This window comes from Amphibalanus amphitrite, unplaced genomic scaffold (genome assembly GCF_019059575.1).
Source record: "Amphibalanus amphitrite isolate SeventyFive unplaced genomic scaffold, NRLGWU_Aamphi_draft 001700F_arrow, whole genome shotgun sequence".
Lineage (NCBI taxonomy): Eukaryota > Metazoa > Arthropoda > Thecostraca > Balanomorpha > Balanidae > Amphibalanus > Amphibalanus amphitrite.
In genome coordinates, this window is record NW_024883193.1 from 110,664 (window position 1) to 127,345 (window position 16,682).

Sequence of the window (16,682 nt, forward strand, 5' to 3'; positions counted from 1 at the left end):
CTGGTAACCCGTGCCCAACACATGCTCGCAACAATTTTCTGAGCCAACGTCCAGTTTCCGATAAAGTGGAACGTCAGCGAAGAAATATTCTCTGGGTCTTGGAGTGGCATGTCGAAAACTACATATCGACTCATCCCTGCAGCGAGCATGTTCCGCATAAAATACATCATTTATCGGGAGCCGAAATAAGGAATGACATTCCGAAAATCGCTACGCATAGCGCATTGAGACATCCTCCACATAAACCTGGACTGAAATCACTGAACGCTCTGCGCCACGCCCAAGTACGCATACCAGGGCCGCTGCATGACAAGGTGCCGCTCGTTGACCTCTGTAGGCCGGGCCGGGCCGCCCTCTGATGACCCAACCGGCGGCGGTTATCCCCAGCCGCTGGAAGTGCGTTGGCCATCCGCCGTCGCCGATGCCATCGGACGGCTGAATGCCTAATGCCACCGGTGGCACTGGTCAGGTCCGGGAGCCGACGGTGGGCCATAATTCACTTCACATGTCCGCCGCCACGTCAAACGGTATCGCCGCCGAGATCGTCGCCTCGCCTCGTGTCCGCCTCGGATGGGCCGGCTGAGGCCGCCTCCCCGGGCCGCGGCGCTCCGACGGCCTCCAGCGGATCCAGTGGGATACAGCAGGGATCCAGTGTGGTATATCGGGGATTCAGAGGATCCAGAGGATCCAGCGGGATCCAATGGGATCCAGAGGGATCCAATGGGATCCAGAGGGATCCAATGGCATCCAGAGGGATCCAGGGGGTACAATGAGGATTCATCGGGATCCAATAACATCCAGTGGACTCATGTAAAACATACTGCAGTGGGGATCTTCGTAATCCATTGACTCAAGAATCTCAAGTATCCCCAGCAGAGTCAATAAGCGACCTCCTTCAAGCTCCTCCATCCTCCAGTGGACCCGCATCTCCACCACCCGGAGCCGACAGACAGTCCTCCAGCCGCCCAGCCGCTCAAGATGGGTTGCTGATGACTGACAATGCGCACGCGGGCCCGCACCTGGCGGCAGCACCTGCCACCAGGGTCGGAGTCGGCGCCGCCCTCTAATGTATGTTCAGAGATAGCCCGCCGCCGTGCCGGCCACGCTGGAGAGCGTGAATTCATCGCAGAGGTGCAGCAAAACGCCGGACCTTGACCGGATTTTGTGTTGAGAGAAATGGAGATTTTATGGAAGTATTAGGTAGCATGAATGCCTGCGATCGCTGGAATATTTTAGGCATTTCTAGGGAACGTGCAGCGGTGAATAGGCTTGCCATACAGGGCAGAGTAAAGGTGATTTTATCATTGTTCGCATGTTCTTGGCTAATGGACACCAGACAAGGACTTTGTCAAACTTTATTCTGAAACTTGCACTGATAAATATACGACGACACCTGAAGTATTTGATAATGTAAAATTCCCTGGGTACGTATAACTCACGTCTTTGCTTATTAGTTTGTACGTAAATGCAATTGTTTGAGCATAAATTCAACGGAAATGTTAACCCGCGCCCCGTTGGGCTCTGCCGAGCAACGCGCCCGGTTGGGGGGGGGCCATTTTGCCCCCCCTAAGATCTCGAGAACCACGCAACATAGCGACAAGCGGTAAACGGCGTTGGATAGCCCCAACGGGGAACTACCTTGTGACCCAATTTTATTGACCTAGGTCAAACCGATGACGTCACAGGTCAGGTCAAAGGTCCAATTTTCACCGTTTACAGGCACTTCAAGAAATGCGTTGTAAAATCGAGTAAAATGCATTTCATTGAAAATCATCGATGGGGAAATGTTCTTCAAACACATATTTTGCTATTTGAGGTCACTGATACCAGGTCAGGTCACAGAGGTCAGGTCACGAGGGGGTCACAATATGAAAGTGTCGTGTGATACGTGTTTTATGGTCCATTTTACATGACAAATGCGATTATATGGGTCAGGCAGCCTTTGGGGCCAACTTAGATCACGTTTTGGTCAAGGTCAGGTCAAGGTCAGGTCAAGGTCAGGTCAAATTAGGTCAAATTTCAAAGTTAACATTTTTGCATAAAATGGGTATCGAATCGATGCAGCTCGTCACGGGGAGTTCAATGGTGGTCTTTGTTTTGCCGTACGTGGTCTAGAATTGCTAAAAATTGAGTTGAAAAATTTGACGTCATCATTTTTGAACAGTTTTTTTCGCTATAACTTGGCCAAAAAACGAGATATCGATCTGAAATTTGGTATGTATATAGAAGAGCGCTGGGACTATCACATATATTCCAGTTTTTTCGAAATTCGGAAAATTTTTGGATTTTTTCAAAGTATTTCTAAAAAAATCAATTTTTGGAATCTTTTTTGGTCAAAAACCAAAAATTTTGAAAATCCGAGATAGCAGTTTTGTAGCGCCACTTTTTGTCTACTAGACCATATAAAGAACTTTGAAATTGCTTGATGACTGTAGATTTGGTGAGCGTTTCAAGATTGCATGTTTTTTGGTCATTTTTGCTCGAACATGACCTCAGTTTGACCTCAATAACTCCTGACCTAAGGTGACCTAAGACTTGAAATTTGGTGTGAAGGTGTCAAATTGATGCCCGGGAAGGTACTGAAAATTTGGCGGCGCTGCGCGCCGCCGTTTTCTTGCTATTCAGGAAAAACCACAGGGGGGGGGGCCAAAATGCCCCCCCCCCAACGGGGCGAGGGTTAATGAGTTACATCAGCAACTCGATTCCAAAATGATAAGCAGTTGTGCACCTGGCGCCCGCACTTCGCCTATAGGTTAATTGACAGATATAGGGCAAAGCTGAATAATTACCATTAATGCTTCAAGAATAGACCGAAAAGTACGCACATTTGCAAATAACAGTCCAAAAATAAGTAGAAAAAATATATATACATAGACTGTTCAGCGTGCAAAGCAGGCATAAAATTGCGGGTTGAATATGGAAAGGTTGTCACAAACTTGAAACATCCCTTTATAACTATTCTATTTGTATATGTTGCAGGCACTTTAGAAAATCAGTCATTTTGTAAAATGCCTAGGCATTTTACAAAAAGACGGCTGTTTGAAAAATGACTGAACGCAACCAGGCTTTTTTCAAAATGGCTAGCCATTTTACAAAATGACTAGGCATTTTGCAAAATGCCTGACCAGCATGGAACGTAGATCCCACTACAGATACTATGGCCAACAGTTTTTGGACGTCTTCCTATACCCTATAGGTACGTGTTCAGCCTGTAGCTGATCGATTTGAAGCTCTGTGATGACGACAATGCTGAGTAACGACCAGGTTGAGTTGCAGACTCGGCTGTAGCATAAAGCATTGTTTAGTTAACGGCTAACGCTGTAAAAACTCCCAAGTACATCAACGCCGTTCATGTTCTGCCTGAAAATAGACCTAACAAAACCAGCCGGAGACCGGCCCTAGTCAATAGGCAGGCCCGGTTGATGTACAATTACATGTAAACGAATGAGTGTAGTCTTTGTTTGATTGTGTCTTTGTTTGACAGCTTTGAGTACCTACTTGCATGGTCCCAGTTACAAATATCAAGCTCCACATCGGGAGAATCATCAGGTCGCTTGGCGTAGGACGAGAGCGTTGGTTTCAGAAGACACTAACGCCTAAGTGTGTGGGATCGAATCCTCGCGACCTCTAATGGTTTTACAGATACAGGCCGGCATAGGGCCAGTCGTTTGTTGACGCTCCAGATCGATCATTTTAAATCCAGCAGCGTCGCTGACGTGGGGGTTGGAAATGTCGCGGGCCTGCACTTCTCAAAATAGAGAGAGGTAGTTATGGACTTCCCACTGCTGGACTCCTCTGGTCATAATGCTGGACTCCTCGGTCCACCTACACGCTACCAAAACGTATAAAATTAGGTACTCGTATCTACAACACGCTGCTCAGTCATTTTGTAAAATGGCTAGGTATTTTGTAAAATGCCAAGGCATTTTGCAAAATGACTGGAGAGTCAGTCATTTTGTAAAATGCCTAGGCTTTTTGCAAAAAGCCTGGAAAATCAGGCATTTTGCAAAATGCCTAGGCATTTTACAAAATGACTGATTTTCTAAAGTGCCTGCAACATATATACCTAGTGCTCTGAGTATCCATACAACGCACTGAAACTCAACACAATGCGACCCATCCACGTCAGCAAATAAGTCAGTCACCAAGAAGTTTAGGAAAACGAAAGGCTAGAGTTCCACTCACGCTTCCATTTCCAGCTGTTGACTATGTACATACATAGATCGGCATGTCACAGTCAAGTGTCAACGCGTGAGGACGGAGGACGTGAGGTCTTACGAGATGTGATGGTTTTCTTAACTTGGATATGGGTTACGAACCATGATCGATCAGCTTCCTCGCACACATTTTTTTTGTTATGACACTGTACTTGTAACTTTCCTATCACTTCGCCCTTGTCACGTTTACGGTCCAACTTCTCGTAAGATTCACAATTATCCAAGGCACGCCAAACCCTAATCGGAGCACTTCTGTTATTCGCTCACCCCAGTAAATGTTATCTAAGTGCTGGCGGCGGGCTGAGGTGTTAATGGAATGAACCATGCGGGCTACGCACGCATGACACACCACACCCATGCGTTTACAAGCTCTCAGAGGTATAACTCTCCCCACCCAAGCATAGTGAGCCAGACAAAGAAACACAGCTTGCGATCACCCGCACCCCTGCCCCGTTCCAAAAAGAGTGAACGAGCTCGCATTGCCCAGTACTACACGCAAAACGCCCGGCCATATTGCATGCGCCCCGCTGCACGTTGTAACTCAATTTTCTCGGCCGCAGCACTTTCTCGCCAGTACATGAGTGCCCTTTATCGCTGAGTATGGTAATCAGATGCAAATTTAAGATCCCTGAACCGATAAGATCGCGCAATTAGGTATCTCTGGCTGAGCGAGGCGTGGGAACTCTCAGCTGGGCAGCCTCGGAGTCGGAGATGGGCCGAGATACGGCGCCAGTGGAGACACCCAGGGCTGTTTCCGAGACCAGTTAGGTTCACGAACATGATCGGTTATCAGGCCGGCTTCAGTGACCTATTTGGGATTTCAGAATCATGGGGCAACTGACAGGGGTGGGTATGTGTGGTAGTGCGTGGGCGGAGTATTTGAATATAGATCAGATCGTGGGGAGGGCTGTTGCCTGCAGAAGTGGAACCGACATACAATACGGGTAATGCCTACTGGGGTTCACTCACTTCGGTAACTTCACACTATTGATATCAATCCTGATATGTTCTACCAACTTATTGACAAAGATGCACGCAATAAAGTTCAACGAATGCTTCATGGCAATATTCATCTCGCCTTGGAAGGAGAATACCTAAGGCGAGGAACGGGAGCGGGGGGGGGGGGGACGCAGGCCGGCGAATCTGCTGGTTTGACAAACCTCCCAAACGCTCAAACCTTTTGTTTCCCTGCTTTGATTTCTTTGTTTCACTTTTTCGACCTGTTGTGGCTAATTCAGTCATTGGACTGAGCCGACCAGAGGCGCGGGAACTACTTTCAGACTGGGGGGCACACCATAATACAGATCAACCTAGGGATAATCCCAGATCAACCTACAGATGGTAATCTAGTTTTCTCACCGGCTTTAGGCCACTTATTTTTCATCCCTTTGCCTTTTCAACAAAAAAAGAAAACATTGGCAAAAAAGTGCTGTATTGCGTCTCAAAGTTGTGGGGGCACCACCCCCACGGCCCCAGAGTTGTGGGGGCAAGCTGCCCCCCCCCCGGTTCCCGCGCCTATGGAGCCGACTACCGGCTGGCGCGCCGCAGTTGCTCTATTCATTCCCGTTCAGGAAGGATGGTGACGGTGTCCCGGTGAGACAGGTTGCACTCGATCACACAAACGATCACCCCAGGGCTGTGCTTTCATACGAACCGTTGCATTTTAATGTCATGCCTCTCACGCGTGGTCAACAAGTCAATTCCGTTCGGGATCCATTGGACAGTGTGCCAGCGGGATCTTATCTGCCACTTTCGTGATATCGGCCAAATACCCGGAGGCCAAGTCAAATAAATCCATGAATTTTCCTTCAACTTGTTTACACATTTCATGAGCAGATGACTTGCTATATAATATAGGTGCAACCTAATGAGAACTATGAGCTCCAACTTTCGAGTCTCTTAATTAACATCCGAGATGCTATCATGCGTTAAACACAAGAGCTGCTCTTCGCGATGCGGCACCCGGTACGTAGCGTCACCTACTTTACAGGTGGCGCTTGTGTTCAAACCACGTCTCTGGTATCGAGGAGAGGGGGCGCTGGCAGACATAGCAGGCATTATGGACGGCGATTTTAGGACTAAAGTACGTATCGCTAAAGTACGTAGGACAAAAGTACGTATGCAAATGTTCGTACGCAAATATACGTAGGCGCTAAAGTTCGTATGCCAAAAGTACGTACGCAAATGTTCGTACGCAAAAGTACGTATGCAAAAGTACGTAGTGCATAAAGTACGTATGTCAAAAGTACGTACGCAAATGTTCGTACGCAAAAGTACGTATGAAAAAGTACGTAGTGCATAAAGTACGTATGCCAAAAGTACGTACGCAAATGTTCGTACGCAAAAGTACGTATGCAAAAGTACGTAGTGTAAAAAGTACGTATGCCAAAAGTACGTACGCAAATGTTCGTACGCAAAAGTTCTTATGCAAAAGTACGTAGTATATAAAGAACGTATGCCAAAAGTACGTACGCAAATGTTCGTACGCAAAAGTACGTTTGCAAAAGTACGTAGTGTATAAAGTACATATGCCAAAAGTACGTACGCAAATGTTCGTACGCAAAAGTTCGTATGCAAAAGTACGTAGTGTAAAAAGTACGTAGTGTAAAAAGTACGTATGTCAAAAGTACGTACGGTTCGTATGCCAAAGTACCAGTGGCGGCGGAAGCAGGGGGGCAAGGGGGGCAGCTGCACCCTAAAGCTATGGAAAGGGGCGCCTCGAAAATCTGTAGAGGAGGCAGGAAGTTAAGAGGTGCGGCAGCCATAAAGCTGAGCAGTGCGACACCGCAACTGATAAAGGCACTTGTGACACGAAGAGGGTGGCAATGACGTGGGAAAAGTATCTTTTGATATGCTGAAGAGTGGAGGGCATCCTTATCTGAAACAAAGGCAGATGCTGCCGACCCTGTCGAATATAATCTTGCCAGCGATAAAGGCTAGGAGGGCGCAGCCACTCGAGAAGCGCGCCATGCGGAAGAGGGGCGCCTGCATGCGAAAGAGGGGCGCCTGTGTGTGGGGGGACGAAAAAGAAACATTTATGGAGACGTCTTTGAAGGCGATAGCCTCCGAACGCCAACACGAACATATGAGGGCTTATAGCGTTGCAGGCTCCATGCGACAAAAAGGGGCGCCTGATGGCCGATATGCGAGAGGAAATTAGTTTGTGTAACATTTATCGGGGGGGGGGGGCGGTTTGCCGTTTACAACATATGAATGTTAAGGGAGGTCCGAGATTGGGATCTGTAAAATTGCACTGTCCGTGGGCGGTTACACCCCTAGTGCTAGGGCGTATTTTGCGTTTTTTTTACTAGGGAGATGATTATGACCAGGAATAGCACTCTGCAAACTTCTATGGGCGCCTGTATAGGGGCGAAACTGATTTTCCAGTGCAGGGACGGCCATCGGCATTGTGGGGCGGCATTCATTCCACTGGGGCGTCTGCCAGTGTTCACACAGAAAAATATTAACACCGTTAGCGGTGTAATTGCACAGTACATATCTGAGCACTTGAGGAAAGTTAATTTAGTCCCTTCCCCGCTTAAATTACTCGCGCTTCTAAATGAACACCAGGAAGAAGGTAATAGAACACTGTTAGGAGGGTTGGGTGTTTTGCTACATGTAGTAAAACACCCAACCCTCCTAACAGTGTTCTATTACCTTCTTCCTGGTGTTCATTTAGAAGCGCGAGTAATTCAAGCGGGGAAGGGACTAAATTAACTTTCCTCAAGTGCTCAGATATGTACTGTGCAATTACACCGCTAACGGTGTCAATATTTTTCTGTGTGTTGAAGGGCGGTATTCATTTCAATGGGGCGCCCGTTGGTGTTGATGGGCGACATGTATCACCTGGGGCGCCTATCGGAGATTTGGGCGGCATTAATTTCACTGAGGCGCCTATCGGCGTTGACGGGTGGTATTTATTCATCCGGGGCGCTTATCGGTGGTATAGGCCGGCATTCGCTTCACTGAGGTGCCTATCGGTGTTTTAAGGCGGCAGTAAATCCACTGGTGTCTGGGGCGCCTACCGGCGTCGAAAGGCGACATTCATAATTCATTTCACTGGGAGGCATATTGGTGTTGATGTGTAACATTCATTCTCCTGGGGCGCCCGGCAATGAGGGGGCGGCATTTATTCCGTTCCCCTGGGATGGGCCCCTATCGGTGTGGAGGCGTCGCCGTCGTATTAGTTTGAAATGGGGGCACCTCTGGGTGGTAATAGATGCATTCATTTCGCTGGGACACCTACCAGCGTTGATTGCCTGTATTCATTCATTTCGGGCTCCTATCGGTGTTGAAAGGCGGCATTTATTTCACTGGGGCGTCACAAACCTGCTACTCCCACCATAAACCTGATGACATTGAGCCATGGATGTCCGTTCCGAAGGGCTGGCGTGATACTGATGACACCACTGAATGCAATAGTGCAGTGCAGCCCAGGCGGCATGCTGCTTACCGGCCTGCAATTCTCTGGCACCGAGTTAGCGTTATGGATTCGGCGCCTTATTCACTAGTTCACACGAAGGTATTGCAACCGTGGAACTCTTTTCGATATGCCTTATTCGGAGAATCTTATGATATGGTGATGAGGTTGTTTCTAAACGAACATTATGAAGGTTACATTTACGCTATGGAATGTACCTAACTATTTCTCGTTACATAAAAACTGTAATTCTGAACGTGTTAACAGGTACAACACATTGTCAAACGTCTCTTCACTGTTTGTGTTACTACAACCGTGTAGGTATATGGTAAGGGGCGCCCAGCGGGAAGGGGCGCTTCAATATCGTTTGCACCCCTATCCTAGAATAACTTCCGCCGCCACTGCAAAGTACGTAGTGTAGGTATAAGTACGTATGCTAGAAGTAGGATATAGTAGTGTAAGTGGAGCCACTTTTTCTTTATTGCTGCCCTGTTGCCATACTACAGGGAACTCATGATAAATTCATAGGTACCAAATAATATAGCATTGTCCCTTTCGCCCATTAACTCATCGAGAAATTTTGCTATGTCTTGTAACAAATGCTCATTAAATAAAGAATAAGAAAGGTATTACACATTGATCAACTTACCCCATGGGTGGGGTACGTACTTTATACCCTACGTACATTTGCTATACGTACTTTTGTCCGTGACGTACTTTGGTCCACACGTAGGGTAGACCGGGGCAAGTCGCCCCGCCGAGGTAAAACGCCTGGCGGCCTCACCGATGTTTCTCGGAACTGACAGGGTTCTGGGGAAAGATCCTCTCTTCTGTTAAAGGGACCCTCCCACCTTTAAAAAAGTTTATGAATTGGCATGAAAGCGATGTCGCTCGGTTCAAAAAGAGCGAAAACGAATATCTACCAAATTTCACCGAAAAATATTCACCGGTTTTCAAGATATTAGACTTTTACTTTTGTTTACTTTTTTGGGATCTCCGCTGTTTCTAGCGACTTTATTTTAGAAGTGCGGCGTTTGCGGCAGATGTTGCGCGCAAATAGCATATACCACCGCGTGCTACAAAACGTTTTAGTCAAACATTTAAAAATCGTTAGATATTTGCGCTGACGTCACACATTCAGAGGGGTATTCCTAAGCATTAGCCCCTTTGAATCAAAATGCTGCAATTTTGAAATTCAATATTTCCGATTTAAGGCATTTCTCGATGTTGTGAGTGCCGAAACCGGTAATTGTGAGCCAGGGACCCCATTTGGCTATCTCAACTCAAATCTAATGTTAAGGTGGGAGGGTCCCTTTAAACGTGCACTATATGATCATTATATGAGCAGACTGGAAAGAAATTGTGATAACTCTCTAGGGAGATATAGCCAAAAATGTGTTGTTTGAGTGATTTTTATGTTTGGTCATCTGATTATGCATCATCGCGTTCTTTTGTAGTCCACATCAGGTTAACAACTCTTATGTATTTTGAACAACTGTTGTCTAACGCTTATGAATGCCGGGTTGGTTCGTGCTAAATTATGGCTTGCTGGAGCGCAAGGCGTTGTTCGCTGACCGAACTACGTGATGGGGTAAAACGCCCCAGTAGGTCGCGGGGCAAAAAGCCCCATGGGGCGTTTTACCTCATGTGTTGTTCGGACTACCCACTTCCTAATGTTCGGTAGCTGGCGAACAGCAAGTTTCTATGCATTTATATGTATTTTTCTCAGCAACTGTATGGCAAAGGAAGTATATTGTTAACTGTTTTCCATTGCAATACTGTATTATTTGGCCTTATGAGGCAGGTGAAAAACCTGCTCATACAATTGCGTCATAACTGGTAGGATCATAACTCAACCTGATAGGATGGAAGGTGCTAACTTCAGTGCCGTGCCTCCAGCGGTCTAACGGACCTCTCATATAAGATTTAGCCAACTACCATGTTTAATCTTTAAGCTAGACTCTAGAGTATGGGGCTTCTTGCCTCTTGCCCTGGGGTTGGGGCAAAATGCGCCATTTGCAATTGCTTCACAAATCACTTCCTAGCTGGGAGTCCGATCATAAGTGAATGAATTTGAGGGATGGAATTTAAAGTAAAATGTCCAAAGAACACATTGAGCACAAATTTGGCCTTCCGGGTGATGTAGGACAAAATTAAAGGGACCCTCCCACCTTCAAAAAAGTTAATGAATTGACATGAAAGTGATGTCGCTCGGTTCAGAAAGAGCAAAAACGAATATCTACCAAATTTCATCGAAAAATATTCACCGGTTTTCAAGATATTAGACTTTTACTTTTGTTTACTTTTTGGGATCTCCGCTGTTCCTAGCGACTTTATTTGAAAGTGCGGCATTTGTTGCGCGCAAAGCAGCATATACCACCGCGTGCTACAAAACGTTTTAGTCAAACATTTAAAAAGCGTTAGATATCTGCGATGACGTCACACATTCAGAGGGGTATTCCTATGCATTAGCCCCTCTGAACCAAAATGCTGCAATTTTGAAATTCAATATTTCCGATTTAAGGCATTTCTGGATGTTGTGAGTGCCGAAACCGGTAATTGTGAGCCAGGGACCCCATTTTGGCTATCTCAACTCAAATCTAATGTTAAGGTGGGAGGGTCCCTTTAAGGTAGGCCTATGTAGCGAAATAAATTATCTGGGGCGTCTTGCCCAAGGTCTTCACCTTGCGTCTTTACCCTACTTTATACCCTACGTACATTTGCTATATGTACTTTTGTACGTGACGTACTTTTGTCCATACGTTTACGTACTTTATACCCTACGTACTTCTGCCATACGTACTTTTGTCCGTGACGTACTTTTGTCCATACGTACTTTTTACCCTACGTACATTAGCTATACGTACTTTTGTCCGTGACGTACTTTTGTCCATACGTACTTTATACCCTACGTACTTCTGCGATACGTACTTTTGTCCCTGACGTACTTTTGTCCATACGTACTTTTTACCCTACGTATATTAGCTATACGTACTTTTGTCCCTGACGTACTTTTGTCCATACGTACTTTATGCTGCACGTACTTCTGCGATACGTACTTTTGTCCCTGACGTACTTTTGTCCATACGTACTTTATACTGTACGTACTTCTGCGATACGTGCTTTTGTCCCTGACGTACTTTTGTCCATACGTACTTTATACTGTACGTACTTCTGCGATACGTACTTTAATCCTACGTACTTTTGCTTACGTACTTTTGTCCTACGTACTTTAGCGATACGTACTTTTGTCCGTAACCCATGGACGGCACCGTCTGAGGTTGATAAAGGTAAGCCGTAATCCCTCAATTTACAACAAACAATTTGATTAACAACCCTTGTAAGAACCATTAAGAACATAAACCGAAAAGGATGATTTATCTCTCTTGAAAAAAGAAATACAACACCGGTCCCGAGCATAGTGACTAAAAACACCGAGGTAAATTACAAAAAAGTTTCCACTCGAGACGGCAGATTGCAGGATTGAATATTTATCATGCCTGCAAGTTACAACACGGTTCGGATTAGTGGTGTCAGTTTCAGAAAACGTATGTTCAATGTCCGTCTAATGCCCCACATATTCGTCGACTGTACGTCCAAAAATGTCTAAGCCAGCTATTTGTCGAAAGCTGTGACAAAACTACCCAATAATTAATGCTAAGCACAGAGCACTGCCTGCTATTTAAGTTCCCTTTAATGTAGGTACCTACTATTACCAACGCCCCAGAAGTGTTAGTAATATCGAGAGCTGAGCTTTCTATTCGTCAATCAATTCCATACACGATTACTTTGTGAAAATGCTGATGTGTAGCAAGACACAAGTGATGGTCCAATGTTGTCCAAAGCCTGCTGTCATTGCCCAACCTAATTCCGAATAGGACACAGGAAAAAATCGAAATTCCGAACGTCCAAGTTCTGATTGGCACCACTGGTTGGGCCCATGGCCCGGGTCATGGCCTATTCATTCACTATATAACTCATTCTATTCGCTTAAAGGTAAAGTCTCAACAGTCACAGGGACCTGGGGCCGTATTCACGTCGATCATTTTCGTAAGAATTTTCTTAAGTTTGACCTACTTCTTAAGCAAATTTTTTAATCACGTGTACTCCGTTGATAAAAACTTAAGAAGTGTCGACGTGAATACCAAATTATACTTACGAAAGAAAATCGACTTACGAAGTCGACGTAAATACGGCCCCAGGTCGGTCTCTCGAAAGTGAATCGAATAAGGAGTGCCAAAGAAGCTCGAACCGGTTATTTTTCACTGCAGCTTGGTTAGCGTTCGAGCGCTGTCTGTCACTTGTCCCAATATAGCTTACAGGCAATTCTCACTTCTTCGACAACTTAAGTCTATATTTTTATGGACAATTCACACAAAGAATGTCTTTATCTACATAAATGTGGGTTGCTAATAATACCGGGTTCGAATGGAGAATGAGGATAGACAGTGGACACTGCTTGGATGTTTTCGGTGCTCCATGGTTGGGAATTGATATTCGAAATCCAGCCAAATAAGCATTAAGCAAGCACGGCCAAGAAACTATAGCACTATGTTAAAATTCCGGAATTGCACTAAAGGCGGAGTTAACAATATCATCGCCGGAAATGCTTGGGTTCACCTTTGCCTGCAAAGTGCAGGCACATGACTTCAACGACGCCACAGAATCAGCCACAGAACGGCTATGGCGTAGGATGCTTTATATCATTGCCGGCATATGGGGAGCTTCCACAGCCGCCCGACATCCTACGACTAATGTAGCGCAGCAGATATGAATGAAACGTGTTTGTTTCGAACATAGCTCAGGAAGAGAAGCGCAGTGGAAACGTTTGTCTGACATATGAATAATCGTTTGCAGGATTCCATTGCTACAATAGCTTAGCACCATTCCTTTACCAGTGACGTCGATTCAGCAGTTCAAATCATTTATCTTGAATGCAGATATTTTGCGTGGCATCTTCTTTCACAATATGAATGATGCTGACATGAATATTTCCATTGAATATCCACCGCTCATTCCACTGCCACTGGTCTTGAGACCCGCAGCTCCGGAAGATGATGATACACACTTCATTGAAACCGCGTGCCGAAGTGGTCATTTGTGCAGGACGTGGGGGCGTCCTTTGCCCTCTCCCGCTAACCCTGGTTATGGTCCGCTGAGGTAGCGATGAACGGCAAGCGGCCTGACCCTTGGTCACGTCTGTTCGGAGTATACGAATATTGCATCCACAACTGAAGCGAGGGTGGCTTATTTCTTATATTTCTCGAGAAGATGATATGGCGACGTCAAGGTAGTCAGCAACTGATGCAAAGGGATGAAACAATACCTTTATCAATTATCAACAGCAAAAGTGACGTTACACTTTATCATCTGCCGTTGACATCACAAGTCTCGAATCAAAGCGCAACGCGCTTTCCACCACCAGTCACTCCCCTGTCTGGACATCGACCTGTGCTCAGTTGACCGTTTGCAGCCACCACCGGGGTCGACCCGCCGTCCCCGTCCTGACCGGGTCACGTAGCGCCGGCAATGGGCCCAACTTCTCTGTCTAGCCGGTTAACTGTGGGACGCGCGGCAGCTGTGGACGTTCGGTCACTGACACGGCAGCGGCGCTGGTTACCGGTGTGGGGAGCCCGGAGCAGCCAGGAGCCAGGAGACACCGATGATAGACTGTTGAGGGAACGAAACGATAGAGAGAGAAAAAGATAGAAATTATCTGCAATGCACATTGCAACTTGCAAGCCGCCATATTACAATCAGCATACAGCTGCCGACCGTTAGCATTTACAACCTTCTATCCTATAAGATATTTCACATAAATATATTCGGAGTAAATGTGATATGTATCTAGAAATTTGAGACACCGACTGACACAGTGTCTTTTGATTAAAGCTGAGCTGTCCTATTGCTGTTACGCCATGAACCGTGTTTTCAGGGTTTCCTGTTTGTTTAATTTTTGTTTCGAATAAACAAGCACAAACAAACTGTTCACGAGCACTTGTGTTCTTTAACAAGTGACACCATCGGCCGAAATGTAATGAGCAGGCGGCGAACAGTGCGCTTAAAGGGACCCTCCCACCTTCAAAAAAGTTAATGAATTGGCATGAAAGTGATGTCGCTCGGTTCAGAAAGAGCGAAAACGAATATCTACCAAATTTCACCGAAAAATATTCACCGGTTTTCAAGATATTAGACTTTTACTTTTGTTTACTTTTTGGGATCTCCGCTGTTCCTAGCGACTTTATTTGGAAGCAATAGTTTGGCAGCTGAAAGTGCGGCACTTGCTGCGCGTAAAGCAGCATATACCACCGCGTGCTACAAAACGTTTTAGTCAAACATTTAAAAAATCGTTAGATATCTGCGCTGACGTCACACATTCAGAGGGGTATTCCTATGCAATAGCCCCTCTGAATCAAAATGCTGCAATTTTGAAATTCAATATTTCCGATTTAAGGCATTTCTCGATGTTGTGAGTGCCGAAACCGGTAATTGTGAGCCAGGGACCCCATTTTGGCTATCTCAACTCAAATCTAATGTTAAGGTGGGAGGGTCCCTTTAAGTTCATGAACTGCTCACGAACACGGTAAAGAGGGGTCGCAAATACCCCCTTTAGCCGTTTCGCTGCCCATTGAGCTGGAGCTTCGAGGAAAAAACGAGCGTATGTGAGCGTTACGAGACACAGCGACTGGTATCCTGCTTTAAGGTTCCAGGCCAACCGGTGACATCTAATGTCAGGTCAAGTGTCCCAAGGTAGGGAGGGATTTGGTTTTAATGAATAACTTAGCCACAAATGGTGGTAGGGCTACAATGGCGGCACCATCATGCTCGTCATGGCCAGACGCGTCGAATGAAACATTTTTTGTTTAGATGAGTTCAACTTAGGATAGTGGCCTCAGGTCAAGGTCAGGACAAAGTCACTCTGGTTATAAATTAAATTTGTTCTTAAGAAGTCATGCTGCATATGTTTCGATTCGCGCGGTCTTTCTGGCTTTCCGAAGTTGAATGATGCGTCGAGCTGGTATTTTTGTTTTTAGTCGAGCATAACCCTGCTCTGCGGTGACCGTTTGAGAGCGTACAGCAATCTTGTAAGGCGCCGAGCTCAGATCAAAAGGCCGACCCCCAAGAAAAAGGTGTTGAGTTGTGAAAAAGAAGTATTTGTATTGTATTGAATACAAATAGTGTTAGTGATAGTGTATAGTGAAGTGTTACTGCGATTAGTTTTTGTGCATGCTTCTTACATACTCGGATATCATTTCGCATACCGTTACAAAACTACATAGCAGCGGGCAGCTACAAATAGTCACATTAGTTTATGTGAAACGTCAACGCTTCAGCTTGTCAGCTCAACGAACGCATTGAGTGCGTCAGCTCTACGTCCAAACGGCAAACACTCACCTCGGATTGAACCTCTCGCTGAAAGACGAGCCAGTTGTCGAGGGCGTGCAACTGGAAGCCTGAGATGTCTGCGGCTGTAGAAGAGACGACGCAAATTTCGCCATTCCGCAGGTTTGCCTTCTTTCCTACCTCTTGCGCACAGATCAACACTGCTCACTGGGCACTGATTGAGTGAGACATGGTAGCGATCAAGATCACCCTTTTCATACGCCAGCTGAACACCTGAACGATCAACGCAAACAACACACACGTAATCCATGCGTAATCTGTCGCGCTGTTGTGTCCCCTGCTTTTCTCGTGGCTGCCGGTTACGCACGGGACAGCTGTAGCCAATCAGGATTGACCGGCCAAGGCCATCCGTAGCCGACGGGCAGAGTGAGCCGGCCGCGTCTTGGCCGAGTGCCAGGGCGGGGGGACGACTCATGGTCACTGGACTTGGCAATTTGCATCATTTTGTTATGTTTGAACGCTTTCCTCGACCTCTGAGCACTTCATCAGTGACACCTTTTCAATCGTCAATGCTGATTTTGAGCCTTATTATTTCTACAAAATGCTCTGGTTATTTTAGTTACAGCGGTACAATAAATTAATGTATAAGCCATTTGTAGAAAAACCGAATGATCAAAGCTGTAGAAGAGGAATAATACAAA

The 16,682-nt window shown here is 46.0% G+C and overlaps 1 long non-coding RNA gene across 1 annotated transcript in view; it reads right to left on the reverse strand.

Annotated features, from left to right (window-relative positions):
* LOC122374716 overlaps positions 1–16,286 on the reverse strand; it is a 29,617-nt gene extending 13,331 nt beyond the window's left edge. The window contains exon 1 of the long non-coding RNA XR_006255270.1: positions 16,033–16,286. This is a non-coding gene — a long non-coding RNA (uncharacterized LOC122374716). The remainder of the gene's footprint in view (positions 1–16,032) is intronic.
* Between the last annotated feature and the right edge of the window lie 396 nt (positions 16,287–16,682).